This window comes from Lissotriton helveticus, chromosome 11 (assembly GCF_964261635.1).
Source record: "Lissotriton helveticus chromosome 11, aLisHel1.1, whole genome shotgun sequence".
In the NCBI taxonomy this organism is placed as follows: domain Eukaryota; kingdom Metazoa; phylum Chordata; class Amphibia; order Caudata; family Salamandridae; genus Lissotriton; species Lissotriton helveticus.
Window position 1 is genome coordinate 411169594 of NC_136072.1, and position 14712 is coordinate 411184305.

The window sequence follows — 14712 nt, forward strand, 5'->3', positions numbered from 1 at the left end:
TATGCTGACCGAGTGGCCCAATGGTGTGCCAAAGATCGGTATATTGTAAATCCAAAACGAGGGGGGGCAGGAACCAGCTGCCAGCTTCAGGTGTTTGAAGAAGTGCCTACATGGGATGAAGTGAGAGAGTGGCAGGAATCGGCTCCTTGGCAAGAAAGAGAGAAATGGAAGGAGGATGGGTGTAGACCAAGGCGTGTGGATGGTGTGATTTTGGGCCCAACTGGTATGCCTGTGTTACCCCGACACTTGCTTGGCGCAATGGCAAGATTAATACACGAAGGTTCACACATTGGTAGGGATGCCATGATTCTGGTATTTCAACAGACTTGGTACAGTAAAAAGTTCAGGAAGGTAGCAGAGTCCCTCTGCCAGAGGTGCCTGTCATGTCAACAGATGAACCCAGGCAAGAGGACAATGGTTGAACTGAGCAAGATTGGGAGATCAGGGGGTCCCTTTATAAAAATACAGATTGATTTCATCACCATGCCCCGTTGTGAAGGAAAGCGATATGTCCTTGTCATTGTTTGTGTATTTTCAAAATGGGTAGAAGCTTACCCTACTCCCAAAAGTGACGCACTGACAGTAGCGAAGTGTTTACTAAAAGAACTGATACCTAGATTCGGCATACCATACATTATTGAATCAGATAAGGGTGGACATTTCCAGAATGAGATACTGGCTGAATTATGTAAGGCCTTCGGAATAAGGCAAAAACTGCATTGTGCATACCACCCAGAGGCTTCTGGAATAGTGGAACAAGTAAATGGAACTATCAAAAACAGACTAGCAAAGCTGACAAATGCTACTGGCATGACCTGGGTGAAGGCCCTGCCCCTGGTCCTGATGGGACTGAGAAGTGTTCCTGACCGCAAGACAGGCCTAAGTCCCCATGAAATCATTATGGGAAGAGTGATGAGACAAGCATGGGTGCCAGGAAGCAAACTGTTGAATATTACTGATGATTTGGTGCTTGAATACTGCAGAAGATTGGGTGATCAAGTGCGTTCTATCTCTCGCCAGATTGGAGACGACGGCTTCCTCAATCCAACGACTCCTCTCCACAGCTTGGTTCCAGGAGATTGGGTCAAAATAAAGAAGCACACTCGATCAAGCTGTCTGGCACCAAGGTGGGGAAAGAAACGCCAAGTAATCCTGGTAACAACCACGGCAGTGAAGGTCGCAGGTGTTCCCCAGTGGATCCACGCTGGACACACCCAGAAGGTATTACCAGACAGAGGATTTGAAGAAGAAGGGCAACCAGCAGAGGACCCTGAAGGAGCCAGACCAGAAGCAACTGACAACGAGCAGCCCAGCACCAGTCAGGTTGCAGGAACAGCAGACGTTGGCCCAGGAGTAGTTGACTACGAACTGCCAAGAATCCAGCCTGCTGAAGAGGTCCAGGAAACTGAGCCAGGAGTAGCTGAAGACGAGCTGCCAAGCATATGGCCAGAAGAATGGATACCGATGATTGATCTGACCGAAGATCCTATCAGAACAAGAGAGCGACTTAGTGAAGGTAGAGAGTGGACTAGTCAGGAAAAGCAAGGCACAGGCGAAGAACCTCAGCCGCTTGAGATTCACATCAAAACTGAGGAAGGAGAAGGTCAGACAGGGACAGAGCAGGTGTTCGATACACCACCACTAACACCTGATGCAGATAAAGGAGAGACTAGAAATAGAGTGATAGTTCGAGCAGAAGAAAATCAAGAGATCGAAGTGCTTGAACAGGATCAGAGAGGGTTAGAAGAACGGGTTCAGGAAACAGAAACAGAAACAGAAACAAAGACAATCGAAAGCCAAAAACAAAATATTCCTGAACAAGGCCAGATTAGCAACCAGGCAGAAGAATTTGATGCTAGCCCTGGAACTAGCCAGATAGGGGAAGTAGAAGAAGAAGAAAGTGGAGAAGAATTACCACAAGATAAAGAGAAAAAGAGAATAAGAGAAGAAAGTGAAGTCCAAGTACCGACTAAGAGACTAAAGAAAAGAAACAACCTTGAGCCTAGGTTTGTAAAAAGATTGAGACTAAGGATAAAGACAGTAGAAGAAAAACGTGCAGAAGCAAGAAGAAGTGCTCGGATAGCAGAGCAAGAAGAAGACTCTTCCAAAAGAAGGAGTGAACGAATAAAAAGACAAAACAAAAAGTACAAGTCTCCTGAATGGACACTGGTTTTGGAAGAACTTGAAGATCTTGATATAACTGACGTGAGCGACGGAGAGCCCGTCCCTGAGTACTCAGCTGAAGAAGAAGACGAACCACCGTGAATTTGCACAAAGTAAGCTAGTTGTGTAAAGCCAAAAAGAGGGGTCGAGAAACTCCTTCTGAGCCAAAATGTCTGATTCAACAGTGAATGGTAGACCTAGTTGCAGCCGTTTTAAGACGTGTTGCAAGGTGTGTATATGTAGTGTAGTAGTACTGATAGTTATCTGGATAGGATTAACAATTTTCATTCCCTTCGCTGTAAGTAAAGATACTAACATTGTCCCTACTGAAGTTGTAAATACTGACAGTGAGGAGCTAACAACACAGAGTGTAGCACGACATGAAAGAGCCCTGAGACAAACAAAACAGAACTTAGAAGCATCAGATGAGGGAGGACTACATTATCATGGAGTTAAGAACAAGACACACTTAAATGTTTTCGCAAACTTGTTAATACACTATGTAGAGACTATGGAAATTGAAGATTGCTATGTCTGCATGAAGCTACCTACTTCTGTGGCTGAAGGCGTGACATACCATCACCTGCCATTGACATATGGAATCTCCTGTAGCATTTTAGCTAGTTTATTCTACAAAAGAGGACCGTTACAGTATTATTACTCTAACAATGACGTGATCTTTTCTGAACTTCCTATACGTGGGAACTTGAATCCTGTACATACAAAAAGTGACACCATAAGATATATGGGAGACTACTTTCTGACTATAGGTAACATTGACATAGCAGACGCACACAGAGATAACTTGACTTGTTCTTTGCGTGAGCAGGAAAAAATGTTCCTGAACATGGCAGAGAAAAGAAGAATTAAAATTCAAAAGAAGGCTAATGACGAAAGTCAGAAAAAGCCAAAGTGGGCAGAGAACATAGAAGGCACCTCATCTGGTGGAGCGGGTCCTGCTCTGTTGCTGGATTTTGAAAAGAAAGGCAAGCTATGTCTTCACCGCGAGAAGACTAGCTATTATAATAATGTTTTCATTGGTTCCAGCGAATGCGAACATAATTACAAGGTAATTGGAGGTTGGGGTTTCAAAAATGGGTCAGAGCCTGTGTTTCCTGGAATTTATTATATTTGTGGGGACAAGGCTTATTTCAAATTGCCGGATCACTGGTATGGAAGCTGCTACTTTGGCATTGTCTTCCCGAAAATATACCATGTGAATGGGAAAGCTGGAAGCAATGAAGATACTAATGGCTTAGTGCGTAGTAAAAGAGAAAGTATAGGTGAAATTATGGGTAGTATTTTCAGTGCACTGATACCTGGAGTGGGAGTGGTTCTGAACACTCACAGAATTTGCAAATTGTCTACTATAGTGGATGTGCTGTCTACTGAAACAGCTCATGGATTTCTGCTGGTCAATACTGAAATGGTTGCGATCAGATCAATGGTTTTGCAGAATCGACTTGCTCTTGACACCTTATTAGCGAAAGAGGGCGGAGTCTGCCGGATGTTGAAGGCGCAACATTGTTGCACCTATATTCCGGATAAAAGTGTACAGATCAAAAGATATGTGAAAAACATTACTAATTTGGCAAAGGAACTCAAACCACTCGAGGTTGATAGTGCCTGGAAGAGACTGGTAGATGGTCTCTCAAATGTAGGTCATTGGCTTGCTAGCATAGGTAAAAGCTTATTGTTCAAAATTCTGATGCCAATTGGTATTATAGGTCTTATTATACTTTCCATTTTCTTATGCTGTAAATACCGCAAGCGCACCAAAAAGCACGAGGTAAATGCAAGAGGAGTGAAACGAAGTGTGGATGAGATTGAATTAGAGGAAGTGAATGATCAGATATACAAAAAGGTGAAGACTTCTCACCCTACTAAAACTGAGAGAGAAAAGTTAGAACGGTTGCTGGAAGAAATAGAACTTTACAAAGTGTGAAAGAAAGTTGGCATCTGGTTCCATTATAATTTGTGATGATAGTAAATATCATCAAAGAGGGGATTGATGAAGCAAAGCTTCGCATATTTTGCGGCTTGCCGAAGTCAAGAACCTCGTTTATGTGTAATAAGGTAACCAGTGTATGTTCTACTAACATTTACGTTTAGTTTGATAAGGATCGTGAAGCTTGCACATGTGTTTTACTAAATAATTTACTCGAGTCATCTAAAAATGGCCGCCGCTTGTATTTAGTTACTGCGCATGCGTCAGCCACACTCACGTGTCCTGACGCGTCTGCAGAAGTGGAGGGAAAGTTATGCGCATGCGTAATTCATAGCTGTGCTTATCATGTGGTACTGCTCGTGCCACTGCTCTTGTGACTGTGTCAATGTAGCTAACATTTAATGCAATAGTTTTATTTCTTGATGATGAGTCAAAAGTACAAATCCTGTGATGTAGTTTCATAATGACATTATTATGTATTAATTTGTTTTTCGTTTACTTTTTATGTACCGCGGGGAATGGGGTTTGTCTGTGCCGAGAACCATTTTGGAGGTCCTTCTGCGCCTGCGCGACCTGCCAAGGCAGAGCAGACCTTGAATGATGGAACTCAGCCAGTTGGCAGTGATGAGCAAGATGCTCCTGAGAACGACCCGAAAACTCGGCTGAACCAATCACATGTGCTCACAGAGCAACAATGTTAAAGTTGCCATTGTATTTCTGCACCAGTTCTCATGAGAACCCCAATCTAGTTAGGCGGTACCCTATTATGCAAATGTGGGCTTGAAACTCTATGTCGTGATTGGTGTGTTACCCAAATCCTACCTTAGGACCAATCCAAATTGAAGGATTCTGACACTTTGCAACATTGGGGGGTGGTACACTGACCCAAACTGTATATCTACCCTGGGTTCACCTAGTGAACCGTCCGACTTGTCTGGTTTAGCTGACCTGTCACTGACCCAACGCACTCAATAGGTGACTGAAGATACAGAGCGCTGTGAAGCACTCTGTTCGAATTTGACCTTAGACTGAGGTTCTACTGAACCTTAAAGTGCCAGCAAAGCACTTAGCTGGGAGTTCGCTGACCCAATCGGGGTCTTGATCGATAGCTGCAGAGCGGGTGGAGCGCAGGCGTTGCTTCCGAACTGTGGGTTCCGGTCCTGTCCTGAAGAGGGTCCTGTCCTGAGGGTTTGCTGTCCTGTCCTGAGGGTCCTGTCCTGATTCCTATTCCGAGGGTATCCTGTTCTGTCCTGGGTGTCCATTCTGCACCTGCTGTCCTTTGAGGGGTATCCTTCCTTGAGGGTTTCCTGTCCTTAACTGACCCGTGGCCAGGGTTTGGTTTCCACACCTTTCTAGGTAAATATTGCTCTGAAACTCTTAAATCTTGCACCTTCTGAATTTCTAACTTTTGCTTTAATAAAGTTCATCATTGCAGATGTTATATTTTCCATGCCTTTCCGCAACTATTGAAAGTCAATTACATATTTTTCCATAAGGTCTTGTTCCTATGTCTTCTCACTGGTTAGAAATTATATTTTGCATTGCAGTCTGTAATTTTATGATATGGTCTAGAACTTCATTGCCTAGATTGTTCAAAGGCCCATTCACTTTAAGTGAAGCGTGTTATTCTTTATAGGCCCTCCCATAGTTATTCATGCATAAACCGTCCATGCTTAAACATTTCTGAGATCTTATAGTATTTTCCATCTGCATTTCATATTACATTTGAATGATTACCCTGTCATTATTTCTTTATGCCTATATAATTTACGTTATCTTGGTTATTGATTGCCTTATTTTACTGTACCTCATGCAAGAAAATAATGAATTTTAGATAAACATTTTAAAACTTCCAGTTGTCCGTGGTCATTTAAACAGTATTTGAATGTTATTGTTTGGGATTGCATTTTGCTGCCTTTCCTTTACAGCTAGCTCCCTGATTCATTGTGGTCATTAGGTACCCGCATCGGTGGATGGTAAGTCGGGTGCACTGAAAATTATTAGCAGGGAACACACACACATCAACTTGGTAGAGCTCGTGAAGTCACCCGATCGATGTATATGGTGATTTGAAAGTATATGGGCCCTGTAGCCGGAAACGGCGAAAACTATTGGTCGGGTGGCCTCGCGCGCTCTATCAATGGCACTTGCTTTTGTTTAATATATATATAAATGAATATGCCAATAGACAGATATATCAATATGAACATTTAAATCAAAAATATAAATTGGTTTATGTCGTCTACACAATAAAACAAATCCACAAAGCTCAGATTAACTATTACTCAAATTTTGAGTTAGCCAATTTCTTTAAAGTAAATGTGGAAAGACAAGAAAGGCATGGTTAAACACACGAGCATGGAAAATAAATACGACATGGTTCAAAAATAATTTAAATGATAGTTTGATGACCCATATACAATACAATCGCCATTTTCCTAACCAACAAGAATCCATAAAATCCCTTTCAAATGTGTAATTGTTATTCACTTCCATAATGTTCTGTGCAGAATTGGCAACTTGGTGGAAATGTCCCTTGCATGGTAAATGGGTATATTTCCCTGCTCTAAGTACCCGACTGCACGTGAAACTGGTATATTGGCTTTTTGCTGGCTCTGGCGTCAATCTAATCCATAGTGTGGCCACAGGCCAAGACATCTCTCTGCTACTGCCAGAAACGAGTCTGTGATCTAGAGAGGTGTTCCAAGAGTGTCCTCAGTGGCACTTTCAGTTCAGTGTCCATAGTGTTGACAGAGTACCTTATTTTGTGAATCAGTAGTATGTCCAGACCCTTTTCTCGGTCTCACAAAAGACAAGCCTACTCGCTCCTTTCAAGTAAAGTTCCTCTGTTATGTGAAACCCTGAATCTCGCATTGACATTCCGTATGTGTGTTAAGTGCGAGTATGTGTAGTGAATGCGTGGCACATGTATGGCAGAGACTATTGTGAAAGCCTAAGTATGAGGAGCAGTGGGATACATTAAGATACCCCTGAATTAGCATGGCATAAGATGGTGGATGAACATAGCTTGCCCAGACAGTATGGTGCATGAATTTATGTGGCTCGAGGTTGAAGATCTAGACACTGAAGGGTGGAGATAGGGCTACCTTTAGCCACTTTAAGACTTTGTTAGCAAAGGGCTGCAGATTAGTTGTTTCAGAGCACTGAAATTTGCTAGATGGTAGGGGTATGGTGAAGTTTTTAGGCAAGGCCTGCTCTTTTGAAAGTCACAGATTATTGCTTTGAGAAGGCTAGTTAAAGCCCGTGCAGAGATCTCATATTCCATCGTTTTCAAGGTTTAGATACTTCTGCTTGAAGCCGACCTCAATGCTACTTGCAGTGAGAGCCATCACCTTGCTCAAAGGTTAGGTCTGAGGAACAAGGAGAATATGACAAATGGAAGGACTACCTCAAACTGGTCCTAAAACCTTGGGCAATAGACCTAGATCCAGTCAGGAACACATGTATAAAAGTGGGATCCAAAAAACCACACTTTGTTCCAAACCCATGTTCTTCGTGACCAAGGAATAATAAGTGGATGATAAAGCATTTGGTTACACCAGACGGTGTGTCCCTGCGCTGAGACCACGGACCTACAGAGAGAACTGATTGTTGATGAAACAGATGGAGACGAAGTAGTGGGAGAAACTGATAATTAGGAAGAACTGAATAACCAGGTTGTCAGTTTGCTTCTGAAAATTTTCTCAGAGTGTTCTGCTCTTAAGATCGTGAGGGAGTTTTCCAGATTTTGGAGCCAGAAAGAAGGAGCGAGCCCCTAGCACCCTGGCTAGTTTAGCTGTTGAAGATCTGAGAGAGCGAAAAGGGACAGAAGGTTGAATCAAGGAGCGAAGATATTTAGAGCCTTGCTGGTGAAGAATTCTTGATTCTTTTTGCTACTGGGAGCCAGTGACATTGGGTTAGGGCTGCCAAAGCGGAAGATCTTCTAGGAAGATTGAGTACTAGCCGAGCTGCTGTGTTTTCTACTCTTTGAAGCGTGCTCAAGCTGCCCTTGGTAGCACCCAGATACAGGACATTACAATAGTCCAACTGAGAGGTTATGAGAGCATGGACAATCGTTTTCAGTGATTTCAGCGGGATTAGTCCAAGATTTCCCTTAGGACCTTCAAGGTGCCAAAACATTTGCCCGCAGTGCTACTATTCTGATTTTAAACGGTAAGTATGGAGTCAAACCTCACTTCTAGATTTTTGACTTTGTGTCTGGGCTCCGGGGCTGGCCAACGGGGTCAGGCCACCATGCTGAAGTATAGATTGAGGGAGCTCTACCTTCTATCAGGATTTCAGTTTTATTAGCGTTTAATTTCAGACAGCTGGCAGCCATCCAAGTGGCGACCTCTGCCAGGCAGCATTTGAATTGATTTGCTAAAGTACCTTCGGATTCCAAGAGTGTGACAATTAAATGGTAATGGAGTGCTCAGCAGAGCACCCAAAGGACTACTGTGTAACCAAGGCTAGTGTCAGCATGACAGTCTACCAAAGGTAAGGGTGCATCATTTGAGATCTACATCTTTCTGCCAGGGGAATTAAAATGTATGCTTGGTGCCTAGAAGCCAGCCTGCCAAGAGAGGGTAGAAAAGGGAATGGCTCTGCAGGAGAGAATATTCAGGAGAAGTCCAGCATGATGTAATTGCAAGGAGCAGCCAGAGAAGGCTGACTGCTCTAGAGAGTGAAGCTAGGACACGTGATGTGAGGGAGTCTGCAAGTACTAGCACCCCAGTGTTATTTGGAAGCTGCTCCGCGTCCAAGAACTGCCGCTCCCAAGGCCAGAAAAGAGTAGCCATCTTGTTGCTGAAGCGGGATCTCAATCAACCTGGAATGCTTCAACTGCAGAAGTCCCAAATGACGTGCTTGGGAACCGTCTGATCACTGCAATGAGGGCAGTAAGTCCTCTAGACATTGTGGTGCTGTAAAGGACTTAAAATGCTGACTCCGCCCAGCAGCTACTATTCCTAAAGGAGCTGCCATGGAGGCCCCCATGAAAAGAGGCTGCCACTGCTATGAGCAAGGACACAAGCTGTGCCCGCCACACCACTAAATCTGCAACAAGCATATGAAGTAAGACTCATTTTGTGAAGGGAATAATGGAAAAATCACAAGCTTTTTTTAATGTTACCAAATTAGTTACCCTTTTTGTTAAAAGAAAAAAAAAACAGTTCCTGAATGGTTAATACAGGCCTCTAGTTACTGAAAGGGTGTTTTATTCCAATTTTTAGTGTTTGTCCTTTTTTCGTAAATTTTTTTCTCCGTACTTACCCATTTCCTGGAATGGTCTTGACCTGGAATGCTGGCACCGTACTGAAATGATTCAAGTATTCTGCGTTAGGCATCTACTTGGAGATTTGAGGACATGACGTTTTTAGGTTTCGCCTGTCGAAAGCTGCGCACTGCGCAGCTTTTCGCGCAGGCGAAATCTTATGTCTACAGTATGTGTGTGCTGTCCCGCACCTCTGTTCCATTGGCTAGCTCCATAAATGGAGATTAGCCATTGGAACAGAGATCTGTCCGTCAATGCCGGAGCAGATTCGTGGGCGTTGCCGAGAATTTTAGGCTTTTGCCCATGTCATGTGGCGGTAGGCGTGTTTTTTTTTTTTTTGGTCGTCATGTTTGGTCATTTTTGGAGTGTCTTTTGCAGGAGTGGGATGCGCGATTGTCGTCTCCGTGGCGTTTCCGTCTTTGTGAGCTCCTCAACCCCCCCCTCCCTCGTTGCTTGTGTTCAAGGATAGAGAGTGATCGCATAAGGCCTGCCTGCATCGAAAGTAGAATTATCTGTGAGGACCAACAGCGGGCAGGCTCTGGAAAGCTGTACCGATGGCAGGACGTGCTCCCTGAGCGGAGGGCGTTTCTAGATACGACACTTTAATGCGAGGAATGCTGCTCACGACCCAGCTCTCTGTACATAAGGAAGTGCCCTGAAGTTGCGAGGGTGGGGGGCGCCCCTCCCGGGATGCCGGGAGTTCTTGGGCTTTCAGCTGTACTTGCGAAAAGCTGCACTAATCCACTGGGAGGCTGCACTTCATTAAAGTATTTACAACAAGGGGTGGTGAGGGACAGAGTCTCTGAATTAAGCAGAATACTCTCACCCAGTCAAGAGATCAGGGCTAGATCCAACACCGTTTTTTAGCTCATTGCACCATCCCAGTTTCAGAACCTGGCTGTATGCAAATTAGTCTGTCCCTGGCCCAGTGCATCATGGGAACAGGGCAGACCAGACTACAAAAGCCAATTCTTACACTGGGAAGGAAACAAGCTTCCGGGGACCGGTTTCTGGCATTACAGCCGTCTTCGGCCCGGCTTGCTTGAATCCTGATGGTGCAATGAGCAAGGGACTCATGTCTGAGTATACCCTTCCACGCTTAGGGTGGACAAAAGTATTTACAACAAGGGGTGGTGAGGGACAGAGTCTCTGAATTAAGCAGAATACTCTCACCCAGTCAAGCGATCAGGGCTAGATCCAACACCGTTTTTTAGCTCATTGCACCATCCCAGTTTCAGAACCTGGCTGTATGCAAATTAGTCTGTCCCTGGCCCAGTGCATCATGGGAACAGGGCAGACCAGACTACAAAAGCCAATTCTTACACTGGGAAGGAAACAAGCTTCCGGGGACCGGTTTCTGGCATTACAGCCGTCTTCGGCCCGGCTTGCTTGAATCCTGATGGTGCAATGAGCAAGGGACTCATGTCTGAGTATACCCTTCCACGCTTAGGGTGGACAAAAGTATTTACAACAAGGGGTGGTGAGGGACAGTGTCTCTGAATTAAGCAGAATACTCTCACCCAGTCAAGAGATCAGGGCTAGATCCAACACCATTTTTTAGCTCATTGCACCATCCCAGTTTCAGAACCTGGCTGTATGCAAATTAGTCTGTCCCTGGCCCAGTGCATCATGGGAACAGGGCAGACCAGACTACAAAAGCCAATTCTTACACTGGGAAGGAAACAAGGTGTTGGATTTAGCCTTGATCTCTTGACTGGGTGAGAGTATTCTGCTTAATTCAGAGACTCTGTCCATCACCACCCCTTGTTGTAAATATTTTTGTCCACCCTAAGCGTGGAAGGGTATACTCAGATGTGAGTCCCTTGCTCATTGCACCATCAGGATTCAAGCAAGCCGGGCCGAAGACGGCTGAAATGCCAGAAACCGGTCCCCGGAAGCTTGTTTCCTTCCCAGTGTAAGAATTGGCTTTTGTAGTCTGGTCTGCCCTGTTCCCATGATGCACTGGGCCAGGGACAGACTAATTTGCATACAGCCAGGTTCTGAAACTGGGATGGTGCAATGAGCTAAAAAACGGTGTCGGATTTAGCCCTGATCTCTTGACTGGGTGAGAGTATTCTGCTTAATTCAGAGACTCTGTCCATCACCACCCCTTGTTGTAAATATTTTTGTCCACCCTAAGCGTGGAAGGGTATACTCAGATGTGAGTCCCTTGCTCATTGCACCATCAGGATTCAAGCAAGCCGGGCCGAAGACGGCTGAAATGCCAGAAACCGGTCCCCGGAAGCTTGTTTCCTTCCCAGTGTAAGAATTGGCTTTTGTAGTCTGGTCTGCCCTGTTCCCATGATGCACTGGGCCAGGGACAGACTAATTTGCATACAGCCAGGTTCTGAAACTGGGATGGTGCAATGAGCTAAAAAACGGTGTTGGATTTAGCCCTGATCTCTTGACTGGGTGAGAGTATTCTGCTTAATTCAGAGACTCTGTCCATCACCACCCCTTGTTGTAAATATAGCACTTCATTAAAGGGCACGAGCAGCCACGCGACAATCCGGGTCTATAAGCAAGCGTCTCATGCACGCTTTAAACAGCAGTCCTATGCTCTGCTGCTTTACGTTCCATTGCGATATGTTTAAAGCGCTAGGTTGCTTCACGGCACTTCTTGCAGTTGTGAATGCGAATGGAGGGGCAGGCTTAGTTAGCTGGGAAAAGTGATGCAGGAGTCGGTTGAGATATGGAAACGGTGCAAGAGAACCTATGTCTGGATGCACAGTATGCTCGAAGCGCTATAAGTGTCGAGTTGTTTATATCGTTTTTCTTACCAACCCGTAGCCCATTTCTGAACCTACTCTCCGTTTTCAGAATGGGTAGTGACTTATGGGAAGACAAATTACCCAAGACCACACAATGCAGCAAATGGGACACGGGATTTTAGAACTCTTGTTTCTTGAATACTGTAGTCATTGTTTTTGCAGTCGGACCAAACATGAAAGACATTGTCATCCTGCCATTTCTCCTTACGTCCTGAACAGGATAGTAAACCCCCCCCCCCAACCAATCCTGTTCAAAACACGCCCCACTGCCCTCCCCACACTTACAGTGGTGCCCTTCCCCCTTATACTCTCGCTGATAAATCACCACACTCGCGCAGACATAGTAGCACTGACCTTAAGCTGCAAAGACGCTTTGTGTTGAGCACGTCCCTTGTGGTACAGTAAGCGCCACGAGGGAACGACGAAAAGCGTATACAAACACAATAAAACAAAGGCAGACTCTGAGGAGAGCCGTGTCTGCAACGGAAGAGTGGTTGGATTTGGGGAATTAACTAAAAGAACAATCCCTGGTTTAAAAGGGGGCAATCCCTGGTTTAAAAGGGGGGGGGGGTCCTCGGACTGACCTTTGCAGGAGGCATGTTTTTTGGTATTTATTCTGGTGTAACAGCGACACTGTACACTAGCACTTGTGTCATCAGACCCCGGGAGCCCAGCTGTGTTTCATTCTTCCTTCAGGCGGTTCCTTTACTTACTACACCCCCCCCCACCCAAAAACAAACACCTTCATCCCGGTTTATCCCTCTCGTTTACTTTAGTTACAAGTTTTTGCTGCTTTCTAAGACACCTGGGACACTTTCCTGCAAGCTTAATACTTTTAGTTATTTGCCAACTACTTGCTGGCCAGCACGACTCCCACTCACGCGTAGCGATCTCCGCACCCGGAGACACCGCAACTGTGGCAGAGAACTCCGAACACCTAAGCATAAGGAGTCGTAAAACTCCGTATGTAGTTCCTGAACGCCTACAAGTATTACACTTACAGGAACGTGCACGTTTACCTTTGTGAATCAAGGGGGCAAAGTCTGTGATCCGATGTGTAGAATTGACGAGGAGCCCCCGTATCTCACTTAAGTTTACATGCTTTCCACCGACTGGAGCACCCCTGAAGGTTGCCTCCCCCGCCTTCCCTCGTGGGCTGCATGGCTATGCGTTATGTTCCTGGTCCCAGCCCTGAAAAGCGGTGTATGTACACCTTTGTACAGCGCAGCGCACACCCAGGTTGCTCTAGGAGCTATAGATACGAGTTTACTCAGTTAAAGAGACTTTGCACACGCGTGCTGGCTATTTATTGATCTTTATATGCATGGCACCGGTTGCAGCCTCTCGTTCCTCCCCCTTCTTCACGGTTTCTGCCTGTTTACCCTGTCCCGGTTTGCTTTCCCCAAACCGCCCTGCCCATGTTTGTGACTGCACACACTTTTACCTGCATCTCCGCTCTTCTCTATTGCCGACTCTTCGCGATGCCCGACTGCCCTCCCCCCCACCCCCCCCACACCTGTTCTCCCTCTCCCTATTTATTTCTGGCTATTCCTTGCCCTCTGGTCTCCGCCTTCTCTCCCGTGTGCTTGCATCTTCCTTTCTTCGCCCTGGGTGTTTTCCGTGTGTGTGCCTTTGTGTGTGTGTGTGTGTGGGTGTGGCTCTGTGTGTATGTGTGGGTGCAAATGCAATAGGTCTCACATTTGTGAGAGATTTAGCTAATGGCAATGTAAATGACAATGCCATTTATTTATCTGTTTTTAAAACTAACACATAAATACAAATTTTGTCATTTACAATGCCAATAGCTCTAACTTTTCCAAAGGCGAAACCATTGCATTGTAAATGCTTGTTACATGTTGTGGGCTCGTTGTGAAGGATTAAACCATAAAACTTAAAATCCAAAGGAAACCAGGTCCTTAGGAAAATCTGGCTATAGATTTTTCTGCACCTTTTAAACTACTACCTGGTGACATAATGTATTTAATTGTAATTGCTGAATATTTCTAAAAACGGCTGTACTTTTACTTTGTTGATTCACTTACTACCAAGAACGTGATCAACTTTTTGGAAAGCATTTTCTTGATTGAGGGGTCTCCAATGTGTATAGTGACAAATAATGGTACACATTTCATTTCTCAAGACATGCAAATGTTTGCAGACACATTATATTAATCGCCTTAAAGAAGCTTTGCATTGTCCAGCTCCAAGTGGTATGATGGATCGATAAAACTGTTTCTTTAAGGAGGGCATACTAACAGTTTTGTCTTCTGGCTTAATTATGGAGAGATTTTTGAGGTAAACGGTTTGGTAGTACTTTATATCGCCGCATTCTGTAACTGATGTATTTTCATTTAAGTTGTTGAGGGGAAGGGAACCTAAGAGTAAGTAATTACCCGAATGGTTAAAAACTTGCAAAAGAGAGAGTAATTCCTGTGAGAAGGACCATCTGAGAGACAAGAGTCTTCGTGTGTGCTCCAAACAGTGGAAAAGTAAATTGTATAATGATTCGAGGAGAAGAGCAAACGTTGGAGATTTGGTACGGATTAGGAAACCTTGTA

At 44.8% G+C, this 14712-nt stretch overlaps 1 protein-coding gene across 4 annotated transcripts in view; it reads right to left on the bottom strand.

Moving 5' to 3' along the window:
- NCK1 (NCK adaptor protein 1) overlaps window positions 1-14712 on the bottom strand; it is a 722331-nt gene that overhangs the window by 11535 nt on the left and 696084 nt on the right. The window lies entirely within an intron of this gene.